This window comes from Schistocerca cancellata, chromosome 2 (genome assembly GCF_023864275.1).
Source record: "Schistocerca cancellata isolate TAMUIC-IGC-003103 chromosome 2, iqSchCanc2.1, whole genome shotgun sequence".
In the NCBI taxonomy this organism is placed as follows: domain Eukaryota; kingdom Metazoa; phylum Arthropoda; class Insecta; order Orthoptera; family Acrididae; genus Schistocerca; species Schistocerca cancellata.
The window spans coordinates 783,300,174-783,319,147 of record NC_064627.1 but is presented as its reverse complement, the minus strand read 5'-3'; the positions used below and the strand labels follow the sequence as shown (position 1 = coordinate 783,319,147).

At 38.6% G+C, this 18,974-nt stretch overlaps 1 protein-coding gene across 1 annotated transcript in view; it reads right to left on the bottom strand.

Annotated features, from left to right (window-relative positions):
- Positions 1-18,974, bottom strand: part of LOC126158651 (guanylate cyclase 32E-like) — a 660,283-nt gene that overhangs the window by 164,324 nt on the left and 476,985 nt on the right. The window lies entirely within an intron of this gene.

Genomic DNA, 18,974 nt, shown 5'->3' with positions numbered 1-18,974 from the left:
GAATCACATTATTTCTCGAAGTGTAGCAAAAATTCAAACTTTGTAAGAAACTATGTTAAAAGCAAGAAATATTAGACAAATTGTAATAAATAAGATTACTGAAGAAAAAAACCTATTTTATATGGAGAATTATTGCAATATTGCTTTGCTGCCCCTGGCATGCAGATAAATAACTATTGGAGCAAGAAAGGGTATATGTCAATACATCCACTAAAAGGCTATTATTACAAAGAAATTTGTAGCTGATACCATGCAGTTAATAGTCACAGCATTGTATTCAACAGAAAAGACAGTTTAAGACAAAAAAATGGAAGACTGAAGGCTGATTGCTTTGGTAGATGGTGACTGAGTGGGTAACTGGCAACTATGCAATGATTTCCAATGAGAGAGACAACTGCACAACCACATCGCTGAATCACTGAGTTGTGACAGCATAGTGCAGTCCACATTCTGATGCTGTATGTTCCACAGCAGAGCAGGCTGAGCTGTGTTTACTCGAGAACAATTTTATTTGATGATTATTTTTTTCTGTCTTACCTAATACTTTGTGTAGAGGGACTGAATAACAATTTTCTGTATCGATTTCCCAACTAAGTCTTCAGAACTATTGTGAATTAGGGATGTGGTATTCAAGTATTGTTATTGAAACTGTATCTTAATTTTTAACCTGAAAAACAGAAAATTTTAAGGGCTCTTGCTGACCAAAATACTAGTGTAAATGCACAAGTGTCAAGTCTGAGAAAGATCTTACTGAGACAACTAATGAACTAAATGCTGACTTATATACAACTGATGGTACAATAGACCATTAAGCCAATAACTTAGAGGAACATGCTGTTGAGTCACACCAGGATAGGGCTCATTAAATGAAAAGAAATTAAACTTAAAAACAACTAAACTGAATTTAAAAGGTGAATTACATTCTGATTTAGCTGAAAAGGACTTAAATAAACAATTTAAAGAAGGAAATAAAGATGCAAAACAAATTACAGAGCTTACTGAACATGAATTTGCTGGAGTACGGTACATAAACAAATTTCATACATTAGTGTAAGATATAATGTTTTAGAACAAGGTAAAAATTCAGATGAAGTAGATACCTTTGATTCCAGTTTCACAATGTTAGAAGAATGTGTAAATGATTTCATTACAATGACTATCCATTAGTACACATCATTTGTTAGCTGATCTCAAGAAAACAGAGGCAGAATTTTCAACACTAAGAAAAGAAAGCTAATTCTATCGTATGTAAGGAATCTGTTTTGAAGACCCTATTTAAATTTGGTGCACAATTACAGCTTGACTGGTAAGGGAAATATATACAGAAATTTTGTAGACAGTATAAAAGTAACTGGAATGATTTTTGTTGTCATCTAGTTACTTATATTAATTTGGTTAAACTGTTTGATTATAAGAGAGAAATTTCTAATCAAGACTTAACATTTGTATTAAGAGGAAGACCATCAAATTAAGGCAGAATTAGGTTTCTTCCTGTTGAAAAAATAACAGGTTTTGATATAAATGTGGAATTAAAAAAAGATAGTGTTTACAAAATGTAAAAACAGAAATGTGTTTGGGACTGGAATTGTAATGGACAAGGTAACACGAACTATATATTAGTAAAGAGGCCAAAAAAAAAATCCGAAACATTTCCAATGTTGATGATATAGCACATTATAAGAAATACTGCAAAATATTAAAGACTGTAATACGGATGTCAAAGCAAATATATTACAAGGAAAAGATAGTCATATCAGATAACAAAATAAAGACAATATGGGATATAGTGAAGGAGGAGACCGGTAGAACCAGACATGAAGAGGAACAAATAGCATTAAGAGTAAATGATACATTGGTGACAGATGTGTATAGTGTTGCAGAACTTTTTAACAAACATTTTATAACTGTTACTGAAAAGATGGGGTTGTCAGGTTCGGCAGATGCTGCTATGGATTACCTGAGACCAGACATTTAAAGTAACTTCCATAATATGAATTTGACCCTCACTGCCCCAACAGAAATAATGTCCATCATAAAATCTTTAAAATCAAAAACATCTAGTGGGTATGATGAAATATCAACAAAGTTAATTAAAGAATGTGATTCTGAGCTAAGTAACATATTAAGCTATCTGTGTAACCAGTCGTTTATCAGTGGAATATTTCCTGAATGGCTGAAATATGCTGAAGTTAAGCCACTGTTTAAGAAGGGAGATAAAGAAATAGCATCAAATTTCTGTCCAATTTCACTGTTGCCAGCATTCTCAAAAATTTTCGAAAAAGTAATGTACAGTCGTCTTTATAACCATCTTATCTCAAATAACATACTGTCAAAGTCACAGTTTGGATTTCTAAAAGGTTCTGATATTGAGAAGGCTATCTACACTTACAGTGAAAATGTGCTTAATTCATTACACAAAAAATTGCAGGCGACTGGTATATTTTGTGATCTGTCAAAGGCATTTGACTGTGTAAATCACAATACCCTTTTAAGTAAACTAGAATATTATAGCGTAACAGGAAATGCTGCAAAATGGTTCAAATCTTATATCTCTGGCAGGAAACAAAGGGTGTTATTAGGAAAGAGACATGTATCAAGCTATCAGGCATCATCCAACTGGGAACTAATTACATGTGGGGTCCCACAAGGTTCCATTTTGGGGCCCTTACTTTTTCTTGTGTATATCAATGACCTTTCATCAGTAACATTACCAGATGCCAAGTTTGTTTTGTTTGCCGATGATACAAACATTGCAATAAATAGAAAATCAAGTGTAGTCTTAGAAAGATCAGCCAATAAAATATTTGTGGACATTAATCACTGGTTCCTAGCCAATCCTTTGTCACTAAACTTTGAAAAAACACACTACATGCAGTTCAGAACTTGTAAGGGGTGTCCCAAGAGTATATGTCTAACATACGATGACAAGAAGATAGAAGAAGTGGACAGTGTTAAATTCTTGGGATTACAGCTTGATAATAAATTCAACTGGGAGGAGCACACCACAGAACTGCTGAAGCATCTCAACAAATCTCTGTTTGCAATGCGAATTTTGTCAGACATAGGGGATACAAAAATGAAAAAGCTGGCATACTATGCTTACTTTCATTCCATAATGTCATATGGGATTATTTTTTGGGGTAATTCATCAAGCCAAGCTAAAGTTTTCCGGGCACAAAAACATGCAGTAAGAATTATATGTGGTGTGAACTCAAGAACATCCTGCAGAAGCCTGTTTAGGGAACTAGGGATACTAACTACAGCTTCCCAATATATTTATTCCTTAATGAAATTTGTCATTAAAAATATATCACTTTTTCAAACCAACAGCTCAATTCATGGAATTAATACTAGAAATAAGAATAATCTTCACAAGGATTTAAAGTCACTTAGTCTTGACCAAAAGGGTGTGCATTATTCAGGAACACACATTTTCAATAACTTGCCAGCAGCCATAAAAAGCTTAACAACCAATGAAATTCAGTTTAAGAGAAGCCTAAAGGATTTATTGGTGGCCAACTCCTTCTACTCCATTGATGAATTTCTTAGTAAAACCAACTGATTTGTATATAAATACAACATAACTTCTGCACAATTTCAGTGCAGTAATGTGTTCACTGTAAATTTGCGTGTGTGTGTGTGTGTGTGTGTGTGTGTGTGTGTGTGTGTGTGTGTGTAAGTATAATCTAACTTCTGCACCATTTCAGTGCAGTAATGTGTTTATTGTAAATAAGTATTACAGTAGTTGTATTACATGTTTATTACCTTATAAATAAATAAAAAACTTTTTATTTTAAATTCAATGCATTAGTATTTGTAAAATGACTCTTAGTGTTCATTAAAAATGACGATCATTCCACTTGGGACCCGTGGAATGGTACATTAGCTTATTTGATTTAGTTGTAAATATTTGTCATGTATTGTTGTTTTTCTGACATGTTCCACATCCTGGAGGACCTCCTCACTACGGATCAATTGGAATGAAAGTAAATCTAATCTAATCTAATCTTGAAGACTCTTAATTCCAGCATTACTCAAGACTACAGCTGAGAAGAAGTCCAATAAAAATGCACTATCCCAGACATAATTACATTTCAGGTGCAAGAATTAAAAATACATGAAGTTAACAGATTCCAAGGATAGGGAACATCACATTCTAGTGCCATGGTGACTGGATCCAGAAAAATTCCTGCTAGAAATCGATCAAACAGATAAAAAAGATCAACAATAAATGAAAGGTGGGAAGAAATTAAGAAGAAATTAAAATTGTAATTGAAGATTTATCGAGACATGATAATGGACAACTGAGTAAACAACAGAACACTAAGAAGAAATGCATACATAAATACAGTCACAGACAATTAACATTTAAGAAGAAATCATTTTGTCAGTAAATAACAATCAAAGTTATTGGCAACAAATACGATGAGGAAGATTATCCAGTCAACAAGTTGGAATATTGTTGGCCAACATGTCACAAAGAGTGACAATTGTGTTCATTGGATCCCTAACAACAAGGTAGCAACTACCAGTATCAATGGCAGGTACTCACCACCTACAGTGGTCTGATCTTACTACGCACTGTGACCAGAATCATAGCCAGCATCTTGACACAGCTAGCTATGCATCCAACTTTGGTGTGCTGAACTAAAACTAAGCTGAATTTTTTTGTTTTGATTAGGTGATAGTGCGTGTCTGATATGGTAGAAGTTAACGTCATGCACTTAAATTTGTCATAAGGAAGTAATTCATATTTTTGCCATTATTAGTGGATAAATAAGTTATGAAATTATAAATACCTTTTGAAATGAAAGAAACCACTCACCAAGAAGCAGATGCATTGAGTTCTTGTAGGCACACAGAAAAAGAAAGAAAATTTGCTAGCTTTCAGAATAATTCTTTTTCAAGCTACAGAAAAACACACACACACACACACACACACACACACACACACACACACACACACACACACACACATGCCTATGCCCTTACATGATGCTGGCTGGGTGAACAGTTCCAGTGCTACATTCTAGCAACTGGGCTAGACTGTGGTGGGGGTTGTATCGGATGGGGTCGGTTGAAAGGGAGAGAGGTAGGAGGCAGGGAGGGGTTGTGTGATGGTAGGTGGCTAGTAGCTCAGATGGAGACAGCCAGTTTTCCGGCTAGGAATACAGGAGGGAGGGGTGGCAGGTACACAGGCTAGGAATCTGATGAATGGTTGCCATAGCTGGTGGGGAGTGTAGTACACTGGAGATGATGTGGGGATGTGAATTGGGAGGGAGTGACAGGACAATGGATGGGGAAACTGTAGAGTGCAGGGTGTGGGGACAGTAGGTTACTGGAGATTGAGACCTTGAGGATTATGAGACCCAAGAATATGTTGCAAGGATAACTCCCATTTATTCAGACAATCGGGTGGTGGAGGGAAAGACACAGATGGCCCGGGTTGTGAAGCAGCCGTTAAAATGGTTCTGCTCAGCTGCAATGTTGTGCCACTGGGTGGTCAACTTTGTGCTAGGCAAGCAGTTTCGCAGTGCCCATTCATTCTGGTGGACAGCTGGTTGTTAGTCATACCGACATAAAAAGCTGTGCAGTGTTTGCAGCAGACTTGGTATATGACATGGCTGCTTTCACAAGTGGCCTGTCCTCTGATGGGGTGTGATAAGCCTGTGACAGGATTCAAATAGAAAGTGCTGGGTAGTCACTGTGACTACCGCACAGAAGGCCCTTGCCAAATTTCTGACTACTCCATCTACAAGCTATGCCAACTTGATCCTATCCCAGAAGTACAACATATCCTACACTTCCTACTGAAATCCATAGGCTCTCCCCAAAACTTCTCTGTAGAGCCCATCTTGCTCATCACCTTAATGACACCTCAAACATAAACCTTCTACAAGCTCCCCAAAATCTATACACCCAACAATCCTTGACAACACATTGTAGTTGACTATTGTGCTCCCTCTGAAAGAATTTCCATTACTGTTGACCAACACCTCAAACCACTTACTTGATACCTAGCCTCCCACATCAGAGACATTACCCACTTCCTTCAATGACCATCTGCCATCCCCACCTTTTAAAACTCCTGGAATCCTACTCGAAATTGTTGATATCACTTAGCCTATACATCAGCACCCCTCATGCTCATGGCCATTCTGCTTTAGAACACCACCACTCCCACTGTCCTTCAAACTCTAAACCCACCATCTCCTTCCTTATACACCTTACTTACTGTATCCAGACTTACAACTGTTTTCTTTGAAGGGAAGGTATACAAATAAATCCACAGTACAGTCATGGATACCTGTAGGGCATCCTCCTATGCCAACCTATTTATGGACCTTCTAGTGGAAACCTCCCTAGCTGCACAAAACTCCCAACCCCTAGTCTAGTTCAGGTTCATTGATGATATCTTTGTGAACTGGACTCAGAGTCAAGGAGCCCTGTCCCACTCCTTCATAACTTCAACACCTTAGACATTGACCTCAACCTCTCTGATGGCTCCATCCACACCTCTATAAACACTAAATCCACTAACCACCAACAGTATCTGCATTTTGACAGCTGCCATGCCTTCCACACCGAAAGATCCCCTACTACAGCCTAGTCACCTTTAGACAATGTATCTGCAGTGACAAGAACTCCATTACCCAGTGTGCCGAAGGTCTCATCAATACCTTCCAGGTCGGGCACTATCCCTCTCCAACATCCCCAATCCTCCCACCACCCCCAAGAATCAGCTAAAAAGCAGCAACCCTCTAGTCACCAAATATCACCCTGGGCTGGAATAACTGAGCCATATCTTTCATCAGGGCTTTCGTTTTCCCTCTCCATGACCTCAAATGAGGGTCACCCTAAGCAAAATTCTTCTCACTATTCCTAAAGTGGGGTTCCATCACCCACCCAACTTACACATCCTAGGGCTCTCCTACATCACTCCCATACCCAACCGCTTGCCACAGAATTAATATCCCTGTGGTAGGCCAAGGTGCAAGATCTGCCAAATTCACCCACCCAGCACTTTCTACTCCAGTTCTGTCACAAGTTTATCCTACCCCATCACAGGCCAGGTGACCTGTGAAAGCAGCCATGTCATGTACCAACTTTGCTGCAAACACTGTACAGCTTTTTATGTCAGTATAACTACCAACTACCTGTCCATTAGGATGAATGTCCACCACAAAACTGTCACCAAAAATAAAGTTGACATCTCAGTGGCGCAACATGCAGCTGAGCACAACACGATCAATTTCAGTGGCTGCTCCAGTGGACAAAGAGGTGAAGATTAGTTGTTAACATCTTGTTGATAAGGAGTGCAAGCTCAGATTAGGGAAGGATGGAGAAGGAAAGTAGCTGTTCTCTTTCGAAGGAACCACTGGCAGATAGAGTATCCTTTAGAGTGTCTGTATATAGTCAATAGAGGCAGGTACTCAATCTGCACATTTAGATTCTTGACCACAGAGCTGCAATGACCATATTTAATGACCATTTAAAAACAGTATTTACAGTACTTAAAAAGCAGGTCTCCTACAAATAACAATGTAGGCAAGACCCCATATGAGTAGCTGTAAATTTCATCATTAAGATTGAGAATGACATATCTCTTCCACACAAATTTACAATGAGGATTTGATGACTCAGCATTACTCAGTAAGATTTGAACCCTTCTGGTAGTGAATAGTGTTAATTAATTTCAAGATAATGTCATTTGCTCTTAAATGCCACATACAGATATGACATTCCTGTTAATGTTCAATGACACAACAAAGTCAGTCATTTACATTAGAAGCTTTTATTCCTAATAAGTCGAATAATCTGAGTTACAGTTATGATAGAAAATTTTTATTCAGTTATTGTGTCATGTCAGTCACCAGGAAACTGTGTTACATGTTTAACAAGGCTATAATCTACAGCCAAGAAGATATAAGAAAGACCCAAAAGTAATAATACTTCCTTACTTGCAGGTGGAGGAGCAGTAGTGATTGATTCTACCCTTAGTGCAACTACTTCACATTCTTTTGTACCTTCGCAAGATGCGGTGAGCACTATGTTGTCATAGTGCTCACCTCATCTTGCGAAGTAAAAAGGTGTTTATACAGAAATAAATTACATTAATATGTGTGTGCAGTGTCCTCAGAATCCAAAAGAAGAAGAATCAGTCACAACAAAACATGACAAGCTATCATTTCAGAACACTATAGAGTTGGTCCTGCAAAATCACATAATGTAAAACCACATTTTTCAATAAACAAAAAACGCACTGATGATGGCACAGAGGTGCTGAAACACATTTGCGTAAAATGAAAAAAAAAAAAAAAAAAAAAAAAACAGTTTGTTTGCATAAAGGAGGAACCCATATCCTATAATTTAATTGCAAATGCGGAAAAAAGGATGACAGCTGCAGATTCAAAAGATGAATAGTAAAAGAGAGATTGTACAATTTTACCATATGTGATGGAAGAAATTATTCTGGTTATGTAGGAGTCATCAAGTGAAATTGTGGCAATGTCAGTAGTTGTCTCATCAGTTGTGAACAGTGAAATTTGATAAGGTGTGTGACATCTTTAGTTTTTTTAGTTCTTTGTCTTGTTGTGCAAAGTGCATTGCATAGTAGCTCACTCCAAAGAAACTCAAACTGTGCAAGATGAAGATGTAGCATTAAAACGATTGTATAATCCAAAAAATCACACTGATGCCTGAGCTATGTCTTTTTGAAGGACCTTAAAACAGTGGTGGGAACAGATTAGCTGCCTGAGAATTCCATGTTCCCATTGAAGCTTAAGCAGCTACCACTCAACATTTGGACAATTTTGGTGGAGAATATGGAGATGTCTTTAAGTGTTCTTGCAGATAAAGCTGAAGCCATTGCAGACAATTTGCAGAACAGTGTTCCTAACATGGAGGTACGTGACAACAAGGCAGATGGACCCAGAACATGCATGACAGAGGAGTGGTCACTCACCATCCCCCGATCATGCACAACCATCACAGCACACAAGGCAACACATTATCAGCTGGTAGCCAGTGTGCACAAGCAGAGAACAAATTAGCACTGACAAAACACTCGCAAATAATGGCAAAATAAGCCTGCCCCACAAGTGGTGCAACAAACATTTCTCTCAAGAGCAGGATGACAAGGAACAGGAAGATAGCATAACTAGTGCTAGCATCAACAACAATTTGGATGGAAGGCACACAAATGCGTAGCAAACCCCACAGACAGCCACTGATGGGCACTAATGGCTGTCACAAACACCAAGATGAATGCCCCTCCCTGTCCCTTCCTTCCCAACAATCTTGTCTATCATACTGGTTTTAAAGAAGATGTTCATTCCTGCCTGTACCTGCAGAGTGCAACCGGCTGCATCTTGCAAGGAGATATTCACAAATCCCTCCCCTTTTCTCAAGTCGTCATGAAAGAAGACACAGGTGTTACACTATCATCTGCATTTGGTGGCTCTGGAACATCAACAGGCACTACACAGGAAGAGTTATTTGGACAGTCACAGCCAAGTCTCTTTTCACAACCTGCACTGACTGGAAACACGCTCTTCAGTCCACAGTTTTGCAGTTCGATTACAAATACTGGAACTTCCATGGTGAAGTTTACTCCTGTCACTGGTTCTGTTACCTTTATGAAAGCAAAATAACCCAAATTGTAAACATGAAGCACTGTTGTTATCATTTTCATGAAGGGGTATGAGAAAATAAAACTTCAAAGAATTGCATTATGGAGACATGATTGCTACATCAGCCACAAAACTGCAATCAGCAGACATCTGACAGAGAGCCAGTTTCACACACATGGCTCATGCTGGCTGTCTGTGACAGACAACATATCAGGAAACATCTTTGTGGTGGATATAGGATCAGCTCTAAATATGCTACCTTGACACAGTTTTGACATAGAAAATGAAACTACTACACTAGTGTCAACAGCAGCTAACAACTCGTCCAATCATACATAGAGAAGGAAATGCATGGCGCTGGATCCCAATATGCACAAGATGGTTTGATGGTGCTTCATAGTAACAGACCTCATGTAGCCAATTACTGGGGTTGATTTCCTCCACAACTTTCACCTTGTTCTGATGTCAATACTATGATGCTTCTGTCATTAGCAGAGACCACACCAATGCTAGTTAAGTTTTCATTTCACAACATTTTACGAGAATTCCTGAAGATCATATATTCTACAAAGGCAGTGAGGACATGCAAACATGGCACCATGCATCATATTAGGCTGTCATTCAGCCCATCAGTAACAGCAAACTCTCACCAGCTCATGCCTGAGAGGTTTTTGCCAGTACAAGAATACATAAATAGTCAAATACAGGCTGGCATAATGGCAGCCTCAGACAGTCAATGGGCCTTGATGCTCCATATGGTTTTAAAGAAAAAGAATACATGCTTGTGCTGCATTTATGGAGCACTCATTATGAGTACAGGTACCCAATTCCATACACAAAAGACATCAATAACACAACTACAAACACTTGTCATTGACTGTGATAAAGCTACTTACAAATACTGGTTTCTACAACAGATGTCAAAAAAAGAAAAACGGCCACCATTACCCTATTTAACCTGTTCAAGTACCAATGCATGCCTTGTGGTTTGAAGAATGTGGCACAAACACGGTAATGATTCATCTGCCAAGTTATTAGAGGCTTGGACATTGTGTTCCACTATATGGATGACATATTAGTGTTCTCCACATTACTGGAACAGCACATATTCACCTCAGACAGCTCTATCAATGACTAAGACAATATGGAATAATCATAAATGGAGCCAAATGCTGTTTAGGCAGAGAGGAGGGGACTTTCCTCTTTTCAGAGTTTCAGCAGCAAACATCTCACCACTGCTGGAGTGTCAAGCATTCAAAATATGTCAGTTCCACAGACCTACAAGGAACTAACATTTTTTTTGGAATGCTAAACTACTACCGTCAGCACATATCCAAAGCTGCAAAACTAGAAGCACCACTGACAGATTTCTTAAAAGGTAAATATATGACTTGAGATGAAAGGTTAAGTGGATGCACGACCAGTTAGATACACTCCATAAACTCAAGGAATATGCAGCTCATGCTGTGCTTCTTACACATAAGCCAGAATGACATTGGAGCATCATTGCAGTAACAGGTCAAACAAACATGGCAACCATTGGCAATTTTCTCACTAATCCTCACTCAGGAACAGCAAAACTGGAGGGTGATAGACAGGGAATTGTATGTGATCCACACAGCAATAAAACACTTCATAAGTTCAGTGGAAGGAATGCATTTCACAGTTGAAACGTAACAGCCCATTAAGACCTATTTAAAACAAACCTTTCCCAGTCTAATTCACGATTGCACATGTAAACAAAAAATGTAACTCGCCTAGAGAAACTCATAACTGAAAAAATAACTGTTTAATCTATTTCAGTTCAAAGTGTAGAAGCTCTGTAAATGAAGGGAATTATTTCCACTAAGGGAGTCTCTAGTAATTAATAAAAAACATAAATGTATTATTGCAATTTCGTATTTGAGAGTTTATTCTCGAATGAAATAACAGACATGTACTAATATCATAGTGTACTTACTGTACTAAGCAGACATACATTTATATATATTAATATTTACATATTAATTAACAATTTTAATTGTTAATTAATCTAATATTTATTTTAAACAATGCTGAGGATTGTTCAGGATTGTTTAGAAGATATATATATATGGGTAGCCATATTGGCATAAGGGAGTCAGTACTTTGTGTGATTTTGGACAGAGAGTATGTAGCTGGTTGTGCATAATTAATTCATTATTGTAAGTATGTTACAACTTATTTCACATTTGTCAAGATATCTTTATTTAGTTTGAGATTGTAGCTGAAACCCAATACAGGATTGCTTTTTAATTTTAACTTTTCTGTAGGTAGAATTTTTACAGTGACTGAGAATCAAGGAATTCTGCTGCGACAGATTGCCAGATACGATGAGTAAAACAACCCCATTATTATGAGTAGTTAGAGAAATGTTATACAGTCTACACCAATTATGCATCATTAACAGCATTTTTTTTTACAAAAGTGCAATCCTGTGAGAGGTGTCAGTGAAGCAAGATTGGTAGGAATGAATTGGTAGGAATGAATCATGGCTTGCCAAAACAGTGACAATAGGCAGGGGACATCTCATAATTCACCATTGTGTGAGGCACATTAGTGTCAAACACAATGTAGTGGTGGACTTTTCTCACCCTGTAGTGCTAGCACGCAACCTGTTTCATGGAAACAAATAGCAGATTGACAACAGGCAGACAGCAGCCTGCAACAACTCCTTGAGGTGCAAGATTCTGCACTCAATCTAACACGCACTTACGTACCCGAATTGCAAGTTACATTGTGGTGCAACAAAGCCCACAACTCGCAGTGCCATATATTCCACAAGAGTTTCAATGCGAGATATTTCAGGTCTTCCATAACAGTGCATCCCGGTGTGAAGGCGACAGTCAGATTAGTCACCAAGAAGGTGATTTGTCTGGGCATCAAGGACTGCTGTTAATGGGTGCAGTCCTGTGAGAGATGTCAGTGGAGCAAGATTGGTAGGAATGTCTTGATACTGGTAGGTACCATCTAAACACCAATGGCACATTTTATGCATGTGCATGTGGACCTGGTAGGATTCCATCTGAGTTCCAGCCATCAGTTACTTACTAACTTTCATAGACTTATCCACGCACTTGTCAGAGGCTTAACTGGATTGTGAGATATGGGGTGTCCCAAACTATAGCAAGTGATTGTGGAAGGCAATTCAAGTCTCAGTTGTTCCATGAACTCCTACATCAATATGGTGGTAACCATATAAAAACCATCACTTACTGACCATTGAGAAACAGGATGGTAGAAAGGTTACACAGGACCTTAAAAGCATCTCTAAAGTGCAGCAACAGCCAGTGGACAGAATCATTACTGCCACTGCTGTTTGGGCTAAGAACAGCAGTTAATGATGACAGACACTGCTCCACAGTCCACAACACAACTGGTGTACTGGTAACAATTACAATTTTCTGTGGAGCTCATCTCTACTAATCCATAGGAGCTTCCAATTACAGAGGCCACAACAGAGTTGAATCAGCAGCTGCAAAGAAGGATGGCACAGGTATGTCCAATGGCACTGCAGTATCACAGAGACAAAATGGTCTTCAAACACTCTCTACCATTCCACTCCCGAAGAGCCTGCGGGAAAAACGAACACCTAAAACTTTCTGTTCGAGCTCTGATTTCCCTTATTTTATTTTGATGATCATTCCTACCTATGTAGGTTGGGCTCAACAAAATATTTTTGCATTCGGAAGAGAAAGTTGGTGACTGAAATTTCGTAACTTGATCTCGCCACGATGAAAAACGTCTTTGCTTTAATGACTTCCATCCCAACTCGCGTATCATATCTGCCACACTCTCTCCCCTATTACATGATAATACAAAACGAGCTGCCCTTTTTTGCACCCTTTCGATGTCCTCCGTCAATCCCACCTGGTAAGGATCCCATACCGCGCAGCAATATTCTAACAGAGGACGAACGAGTGTAGTGTAAGCTGTCTCTTTAGTGGACTTTTTGCATCTTCTAAGCATCCTGTCAATGAAACGCAACCTTTGGCTCGCCTTCCCCACAATATTATCTGTGTGGTCTTTCCAACTGAAGTTGTTCATAATTTTAACACCCAGGTACTTAGTTGAATTGACAGCTTCGAGATTTGTACTATTTATCGAGTAATCGAATTCCAATGGATTTCTTTTGGAACTCACGTGGATCACCTCACACTTTTCATTATTTAGCGTCAACTGCCACCTGCCACACCATACAGCAATCTTTTCTAAATCGCTTTGCAACTGATACTGGTCTTCAGATGACCTTACTAGACAGTAAATTACAGCATCATCTGTGAGCAACGTAAGAGAACTGCTCAGATTGTCACCCAGGTCATTTATATAGAACAGGAACAGCAGAGGTCCCAGGACGCTTCCCTGGGGAACACCTGATATCACTTCAGTTTTACTCGATGATTTGCTGTCTATTACTACGAACTGCGACCTTCCTGACAGGAAGTCGCTTGTTAGGAATGGTGTCAAAAGCTTTCTGGAAATCTAGAAATACGGAATCAACTTGAGATCCCCTGTCAATAGCGGCCATTACTTCGTGTGAATAAAGAGCACAAGAACAAAGTTTTCTGAAACTATGCTGATTGCGTATCAATAGATCGTTCCCTTCGAGGTGATTAATAATGTTTGAATACAGTATATGCTCCAAAACCCTACCGCAAACCGACGTCAATGATATAGGTCTATAGTTCGACAGATTACTCCTACTACCCTTCTTAAACACTGGTGCGACCTGCACAATTTTCCAATCTGTAGGTACAGATCTATTGGTGAGCGAGTGGTTGTATATGTTTGCTAAGTAGGGAGCTATTGCATCAGCATAATCTGAAAGGAACCTAATCAGTATACAATCTGGACCTGAAGACTTGCCCGTATCAAGCGATTTGAGTTGCTTCGCAACCCCTAAGGTATCTACTTCTAAGAAACTCATGCTAGCAGCTGTTCATGTTTCAAATTCTGGAATATTCCATTTGTCTTCCCTGGTGAAGGAATTTCGGAAAACTGTGTTCAATAACTCCGCTTTAGCGGCACAGTCATCATTAACAGTACCGTTGGCACTGCACAGCGAAGGTATTGACTGCGTCTTGCCGCTTGTGTACTTTACATATGACCAGAATTTCTTCGGATTTTCTACCAAATTTCGAGACAATGTTTCATTGTGGAACCTATTAAAGGCATCTCGCATTGAAGTCCGTACCATGTTTGTGAGAGCCAGGGTCTGCTAGAATATGAAAAGGCGAGGGTCACTGTGGAAGGAAGGCTGGGATCCAGAGAAAGGAATTTTTAAGGTTAGGCCATTTGGGCGGGCGGGTGGGACGAGGGGGGGGGGGGGGGGGGACTCTATGCTTTGGGCAGCATTTAAGATATTGGATGTAGGACTGAGATTTAACAAGGGAAAGGATACTTTCCTGAATTGGTGCAGAAAGGTGGAGAAGGGTTCATTGTGGCAGGAATTGTGTTAAGGAAATGGGAATGGTGAGGAAATGGAAAAATAGGTCTTGATGGTTGTGGGGAGGAGCTGGATAAAAGAAAAGATGTGTAAAAAATATGTAAAGACACGCAAAAATTCTCACAGATACCCAAAAATACCCACAGATATGTAAAAATACGCACTAATATGTAAAAATATGCAGAAATGAATAAAACTGCATGAAACTCTGTAAAAATATGCGCAGATACATTAAAAACGTACAGAAACATGGAAGAATGGGAACAGATGAGGTATGGGAGTGTTTGAGTTTTGTAATAAGGTTAGAGAGGGGGAAAGGAGGTGGATTAGGTTGAAGATCCAAGTTCATGTGGTATGGGCAGGTGTGGAAAACAAAACGCTGAAGCATGTCAGGAAGAGGGCTAAAGTGGGGTCAGTAGTAATATGTGTGATGTCCTTAGGTTAGTTAGGTTTAAGTAGTCCTAAGTTCTAGGGGACTGATGACTTCAGATGTTAAGTCCCATAGTGCTCAGAGCCATTTGAACCATTTTAACACTTCAGTGTTGTTCTAACTTACAGGTAACACATCTAGCACCCCACATCTGAATGGCTACAATGTCTTCCTTTAATACAAGCTGGGGTGGATCCCAAACACTCAAGCAGTACTCAATAATAGGTGGCATTAGTGTCCTTTGAGTGGTTACCTTTACAGATGAACCACACTTTCCTAAAATTCTCCCAATAAATCAAAGTCATCCATTCACCTTCACTACATGCTTGTTCCATTTCATAGTGCTGTCTAACATTATACCCAGATATCTAAATGACATGACTATGTCCAGTCTTATGCTGCTAATGCTGAATTCAAACACTGTGGGTTTGTTTTCCCTACTCATCTGCATTAACTCACACTTTCTACACTTGGAGCCATGTGTCATTCATCAATCTTATATTATCCTACAGTCACACACCTTCTACACTTTCCCATACACCCCAGTATCGTCAGCAAAGAGTTGCAGATTGCTGCCAACCCTGTCTGCCAGATTATTTCTGCATATACTGAAAATAATTGCAGTCCTATCACACTTCCCTGTGGAACTTCTGATGATACGCATGTTTCAGACAAACATTCGCTGTCGAGGACAACATACTGGGTGCTACTACTTAAGAAGTCTTCAAGCCACTCACATATCTGGGAACTTGTTGCATATGTCTATACCTTTCTTAACAGTCTGCATTGGGGTACCATGTCAAATAATGTGCACCAAGTCACTGTCAATGAGCTGATTGACATATGGCATGACATTATCTATACATTTGTTCACAAAATGAACTATAGGCTTACTGTGAACATAAATTTTGGAGGGACTGGCTGAATCAAGCAGACATATTTGTTTCAGAACACTAGCAAGCACTTGGCAAATAGTCATCTAATAAACTGTCATTACTTGCAGTCTCCAATGGAATACTGCCACAAACTTGATCACTTACTGAGTTCCTAAATTCAGGATCAAACTGAGGGTCTTTACTGTCATCCAGTTTTGAGTGCAATGACTAAACAATATGGAACAGAGGCTGAGAGCACACTCTTGTTGAGCACACAGTTAAGGCAATATATAGCGACAATCTCAACCAAAACCTTACTGGCAGGCTACAAATACCCGACTGGGTGTTCTCTAGTGGCTCAACACTCAGCTGTCAGCCCTGCAGGGATATAAACAAGGTTTTAGTTTTCCAAATACATATGAGATAACATGGGATTTTGCATTAAATGGTTAATTGTTGTTATTTGTCAATGTACTAGACAGAGACTACACGATAGTAGCTTCTCTTTAGCTTCTCTTTGCTGTAGTGTTTGTTGAATCATTCTACATCCTTGAACATCCTCTTTTATGATGAACATCATCCTACATGATGATAATTAAAAAACATGATTTATCTGTATGAGGAAATAATGTAGTGAAATTCATAACAATAGTTCACATCCAGAATATAAATTAATTACATGGGCAGCAGATTGAGAGATTAAACTGGTGGTAGACTGAACAGTGTCTGTGAGGCAGCAGAGCACAGGAAAGTGATGTACTAAAACCAAAAGGACAAAGAATCAACTTTGTCTGATGCTCCTGCAACATTTATTTACAAACATTTTGTGAAGCACTGTGAGAATATGTGCTTTCTCACTTGGGAACGCTCCAGAACACATTTTTGCTGCATAGTTTACTGATTGTAAAAGCTTAAAAGTCCAGTATGATTTTCTGAGCTTTAAAATGTCTATTCATCTGCAAGTGAGTTGTTGTTGTCCTTACATTTGGTTTATTGTTTCCATGTGAATCTGAGCTAAGTAACATATTAAGCTATCTGTGTAACCAGTCGTTTATTAGCGGAATATTTCCTGAATGGCTGAAATATGCTGAAGTTAAGCCACTGTTTAAGAAGGGAGATAAAGAAATAGCATCAAATTTCCGTCCAATTTCACTGTTGCCAGCATTCTCAAAAATTTTCGAAAAAGTAATGTACAGTCATCTTATCTCAAATAACATACTGTCAAAGTCACAGTTTGGATTTCTAAAAGGTTCTGATATTGAGGCTATCTACACTTACAGTGAAAATGTGCTTAATTCATTAGACAAAAATTGCAGGCAACTGGTATATTTTGTGATCTGTCAAAGGCATTTGACTGTGTTAATCACAATATCCTTTTAAGTAAATTAGAATATTATAGTTTAACAGGAAATGCTGCAAAATGGTTCAAATCTTATATCTCTGGCAGGAAACAAAGGGTGTTATTAGAAAAAAGACACATGTATCAAGCTATCAGGCATCATCCAACTGAGAACTAATTACATGTGGGGTCCCACAAGGTTCCATTTTGGGGCCCTTACTTTTTCTTGTGTATATCAATGACCTTTCATCAGTAACATTACCAGATGCCAAGTTTGTTTTGTTTGCCGATGATACAAACATTGCAATAAATAGAAAATCAAGTGTAGTCTTAGAAAGATCAGCCAATAAAATATTTGTGGACATTAATCACTGGTTCCTAGCCAATTCTTTGTCACTAAACTTTGAAAAAACACACTACATGCAGTTCAGAACTTGTAAGGGGTGTCCCAAGAGTATATGTCTAACATACGATGACAAGAAGATAGAAGAAGTGGACAGTGTTAAATTCTTGGGATTACAGCTTGATAATAAATTCAACTGGGAGGAGCACACCACAGAACTGCTGAAGTGTCTTAACAAATCTCTGTTTGCAATGCGAATTTTGTCAGACATAGGGGATATAAAAATGAAAAAGCTGGCATACTATGCTTACTTTCATTCCATAATGTCATATGGGATTATTTTTTGGGGTAATTCATCAAGCCAAGCTAAAGTTTTCTGGGAACAAAAATGTGCAGTGAGAGTTATATGTGATGTGAACTCAAGAACATCCTGCAGAAGCCTGTTTAGGGAACTAGGGATACTAACTACTGCTTCCCAATATATTTATTCTTTAATGAAATTTGTCATTAAAAATATATCACTTTTTCAAACCAACAGCTCAATTCATGGAATCAATACTAGAAATAAGAATAATCTTCAGAAGGATTTAAAGTCACTTAGTCTTGTACAAAAAGGTGTGCATTATTCAGGAACACACATTTTCAATAACTTGCCAGCAGCCATAAAAAGCTTAACAACCAATGAAATTCAGTTTAAGAGAAGCCTAAAGGGTTTATTGGTGCCCAACTCCTTCTACTCCATTGATGAATTTCTTAGTAAAACCAACTGATTTGTATATAAGTACAACATAACTTCTGCACAATTTCAGTGCAGTAATGTGTTCATTGAAAATTTGTGTGTCTGTCTGTGTGTGTGTGTGTGTGTGTTAGTATAATCTAACTTCTGCACCA